A 5,443-nucleotide genomic window follows, 5' to 3' on the forward strand; every position below is an offset into this window, starting at 1 on the left:
GGGATGCAGAGTTATTCGTTCTGTATTTAAGAATTTGCTCGGTATTGTGTTTGATGTCCAATATTGTGCTTTCCCAATGTTATAATCTTGGGCTATTTTAGCCAGTGACTATCCTTTTTATTTTATTAATAATCTCTATTTTAGCATCCAATGACAGTACTATACTTTTCCCACTTACTAGTCATGGTCATTTTATAAGGCTGAAAAGCTGTGATGGTTACAGTAGTGTTGCCAAGGTGACATCAACTTCCCACATTCCTGTGTGTGTGATGGTTGGTCGGTTAATATGGAAAGCCAGAGAATGGAGGCTCGGCTACACATGGTTCTGCTATACTGGTAACATGTATCCCATTACCAGATCCCACACTAATCACTAAAGACTACACTTCCTTTTCAGGAAGACCAAAGTCAGTACTAACATCAGCAGCGGCTTCGGGCACCAGAGCCAAAAGCACGTGCCTGGGGCGGCAAGCCGCGGGGAGTGCCCTGCCAGTCCCTGCGAAGGCGGCAGTCAGGCAGCCTTCAGCGGCTTACTTGCGGGAGGTCCGCCAGTCCCGCTGATTCAGCGGAGGGTAAGCCGAAGCCGTGGGACTGGGGTCCTCCCACAGGCATGCTGCCAAAGGCAGCCTCACTGCTGTGCTTGGGGTGGCAAAAAAGCTATAGCCGCCCCTGACTAAAATAGTTCAGATGGCCAGCTTTCATACCCCAATCATTCATGGTTATGCAGCTGCACTCATTCACTAGGCTCCTTCTGAACAGTAACCTACAGGGCACATCTTAGACTGCAGAGAATTTGTATGAGGACAAACAATGGGCATTATACCCCTGTTTCTGCATTATTCACATACATGGCTTTCCTCTCCCTCACTATGTTGTTCTTCTTCTCTGGTCTCACTTCTTTACCCTCATTCCTCCTTGGAATTAACAGGATTAAATTTCCTTACCTGTTGCCCAAGTCTCTTAGATTCTCACTGAATTAGCTGGAAATCTTCATCCAGGGCCAGAGCCTCATCACCAGTTTGTGGATGAGATTTCCAGACCTAAGTCTGGATTCCCTCAGGCAGAATGGTCAGGAAAGGCTCAAGAACCAGCAAACCAGCAGCCCTGTGATCTACTCCTTTGTGTGGATTTCTGGCTGCAGCCATGGATGGGAAAGTTCACAGTGTTGACTGTAAACTTCACAGGATCCTTCAGATTGCTGATAAAATTGTTATCCAGGCCAATGCTGTACTATAGTGGATGTCTTCTTTTATGTTAACATAGACAATTGCCCCAGACTGGGATACAGGAAGGAGGTTTAATGCTTTCTTCAATTCCCCCCATTTCACTGTATGCTGCTTCTCCACCTTTAATTTAGATATAACTGGAAGCACACAGGTGCAGGCACACCCTGTTTTGAAGTCAATCCTTTTCAGGAGATTGTCTTAATCCAGATCAGCACTATGCTCTAGCCATCTCACTGCTGTATCTCACTAATATAACTGGCAAAAGATTTCTGAGATTTTGGTCTTGTACCTTAGAATCAACACCACTGGCCATGTCACACTGCTAAAAATATTGATGTTTGCTTAATGCTTTCTTGAGTTGACCAAAATGAAGCAAAGTCCCAAACTACTTTATGACTAGGCCATAAGTGAAGTAGAAAAATACTGCTTGTGAAACTATGCTATTGATGTTGCAACTATGCTATTTGATGTTGTGAAACTATGCTATTGATGTTCCTTACGTGGTGTAGTGTCACCACGTAAGGAATGGAATTGTATTAACTACCATGAAACTGGTTCTTGCAAACAGATGTATTAACTAGAGCTGTTGATTAATCACAATTAACTCACAAGATTAACTAAAAAAATAATTGCAATTAAAAATATCATTAATTGCACAGTTAAATAATAGAATACAAATTGAAATTAAATATTTTTGATGTTTTTCTACATTTTCAAAGACATCTATTTCAATTACAATGCAAAATACAAAGTGTACAGTGCTCACTTTATATTATTTTGTTACAAATATTCACACTGTAAAAATGATAAAAGAGAAAGGTTTGTCTACATTTACAGGAGATAATGTTGCCCACTTAATTACAATGTCACCTGAAAATTAGAACAGGTTCATATGGCATTGTTGTAGCCAGCGCTGTGAGATATTTATGTGCCAGATGCACTAAAGATTCATATACCTCTTCGTGCTTGGCCATCGTTCCAGAGGGCATGCTTCCATGCTGATGACGCTTGTTAAAAAACTAATGAGTTAATTAAATTTGTGACTGAACTCCTTGGGGGAGAATTGTATTATCTCCTGCTCTGTTTTACCCACATTCTACCATATATTTCATGCTATAGATCTCTCGGATGATGATCCAGCACATGTTGCTTGTTTTAAGAACACTTTCACTGCAAATTTGACAAAATGCAAAGAATATACCAACATGAAATTTTTAAATATAGCTACAGCACTCAACTCAAGGTTTAAGAATCTGAAGTGCCTTCCAAAATCTGAGAGGAATGAGGTGTGGAGCATGCTTTCAGAAGTCATAAGAGCAACACTCTGATGCAGAAACTACAGAATCCAAAACACCAAAAAAGAAAAGCAACCTTCTGTTGATGGCATCTAACTCAGATGACAAAAATGAACATGGACCAGTCTGCACTGCTTAGGATTGTTATCGAGCAGAACTGTCATCAGCATGGATGCATGTCCTCTGGAATGGTGGTTGAAGCATGAAAGGACATATGAATCTTTAGTGCATTAGACATGCAAATATCTTGGGATGCCATCTACAACAGTGCTATGCAATAGCCTGTTCTCACTTTCAGGTAACATTGTAAACTAGAAGCAGGCAGCATTATCTTCTGCAAATGTAAACAAACTTGTTTGTCTGAGCGATTGGCTAAAAAGAAGTAGGACTGCGTGGACTTGTAGGCTCCAAAGTTTTACATTGTTTCATTTTTCAATGCAGGATTTTTTTGTACATAATTTTATATTTGTAAGTTCAACTTTCATGATAAAGAGATTGCACTACAGTACTTGTATTACGTGAATTTAAAAATACTATTTCTTTTGTTTTTTACACTGTAAATATTTGTGAGCACGTACACTTTGTATTCTGTGTTGTAATTGAAATCAATATATTTGAAATTGTAGAAAACATCCAAAAGTATTTAAATAAATGGCATTCTATTATTGTTTAATATCACGATTAATCGTGCGATTAATCACGATAAAATGTTTTAACCGCTTGACAGCCCTAGCATTAACCAAAATGTGTAAATTGATTTACTGATGTAACCACAGTGAGATTGAATAAAGTGTATTTTGCTATTAAAATAAGAAAGTAGCTAACAGCAAATAAGGTATATTATATAGAATGTTTTACATCCAGAATTCTTTATATTTGGGCTAAACTTTGCTGTAGAAACTTAACTGGTAGCTAAACTGTTATAAATATCTGTTACAAATGGCTGAACTAATTTAGCTGAAACTTTAAAAAAAAAAAATCAACTTGAAGTGGATACCTGGCATCAGAAATTTCAGTCCAAGTGGCTGAAGTACAATCCCTGTCCCGGCTACCTCTATATGTGCAAAGTTTGGAAGAATCTGTCAAGTGAATAAGATGGATGCCCTGTTGAGTCTTGCAAAAGCAGTACACCAGGATCTTTCATCTGGAAGAAAACAAAACCATCACTGATAAAGTTTGCGGATGACACACAAATGAAGAATACAGGTCTGATATAGAGCTATCTGGATCACTTGATAAGCTGGACGCAAACCAACAATATGCATTTTAATATGGCTAAGTGTAAATATATACATAGAATCATAAAAGTGTAGGACTGGAAGGAACCTCGAGAAGTGTCCTAGTCCAGTCCCCTGCACTCAAGGAAGGACTAGGTATTATCTATGCTGTTATCTAAATCCTTGAAGATATTGAACAGAATTGGACCCAAGACCTGTCCCTGCTGTGTGTGTGTGTTTGTATGCATATGCCAATTGTTTTATTTTCAATAAACGTGACTTACTACATTTTCCCCTGGAAAAGATCCCATGTGCTTCCTATAAGCATAACAATGGGACTTCTTTAATTTCTTTCATCTCACCGTCAGGAAATATTTCTAAACTTTCAGCCTTAATTTACTTTCATCAGTCTCATCCCATTACTGCTGATTACACCCCTTTGGAGCACCCTAAACAATTGCTGTCCTCAGAGTTTACAGCTTTCAAATCAGAACTTTTCAGGAATTTTTGGTCAACAAATTTTTTCAACAAAAGCCAAGAACAACAATTGGCTGGTCTTTCTCCTCCATCTTCTGACCAGTTTGATGAAAATCTGCAAAAGTTTCCCCTATTTTAGCCTGGTTTTGATCAGCTCTATTTCAAAGAAACCCCCCTCTATATCTGGGCATCATTTGGCTATACTTGACAGGTAAAATCCTGGCCCAACTCAAATCAATGAGTTTTGCCACCGAGACAGGATTTCACGTTACCCATTTCCTTCCTAATCTTCATCAGCAAATCCCTTCAGCCCCTTAATCCAGTGTTCAGTTTGCAATAAAAGGTTACGGGGCTCAAGCAATTTTTTTACATTGATAACTGATTCAGCAAGCCCAGAGGTGCCGGGCCTATTGTTCTGCTTGTAAGAAGCACATGGGATCTTTTTCAGGGGAAAAGGCAATATGTCACATTTATTGAAGATACAACAATTAGCACCCACACACTGTCCCACCAGTCCATGTTATAGTTACCAGTCCAGAGTCCGGATCAATCTAGTGGCCAGCTCGGTTGATCACAGGTAGGTAGGAGCCGGATTTTGTTGGTCGCAACACGATGCTCCAGGGAAGTCTTGGAAGGATGAACCCAAAGTTTCATGGCAAAGCACCCTGTTTATATAGTGATTTTCCTTCATTGGGACCACTGAGTTTTGCACCATTATGCTGTAATTAATTGTTGTTTGATGGCTGCATGTTTTCTTAACTTGTTCTTCTCATCCTTTATCTTGTTCTATCATCAAGTCTCTCAGGGAGTTACCCCAGGCTGCTTTTGATCGCAGCTATCTTGTTCCGAGTGATAGGTGCCTGTCTCATGTTTAGAGTCGTCAGTCTGCCCTCTTCTGTCATTTCAGTAGGGGTGTGTTGCAATTTCTTGGTACCATTACGTTTGTCCTCAGTTTCTCCCTAGAACATCTGGTCCAGTGATGGCCTTCATGCTTATAACACACACATTCCTTGTTCACACACAACACAGAATTGATTTACACAGAGCATTTGAACAGGAACATCAAATTGCAATGCAAAAGAAAACAATCATTGCATTCTTTTACTTATTTTAAAATGTTAAACCGTCAACAAAGTGGTGACTCTAAAAGGTCTGTTACTGCCTTGAAATCAGTTCCAGACACAGATTCTGGCTGATGCATCTTTACCAATGGCCCACTAGGCCATTC

This window comes from Chelonoidis abingdonii, chromosome 1 (genome assembly GCF_003597395.2).
Source record: "Chelonoidis abingdonii isolate Lonesome George chromosome 1, CheloAbing_2.0, whole genome shotgun sequence".
NCBI classification, from domain to species: Eukaryota; Metazoa; Chordata; order Testudines; family Testudinidae; genus Chelonoidis; species Chelonoidis abingdonii.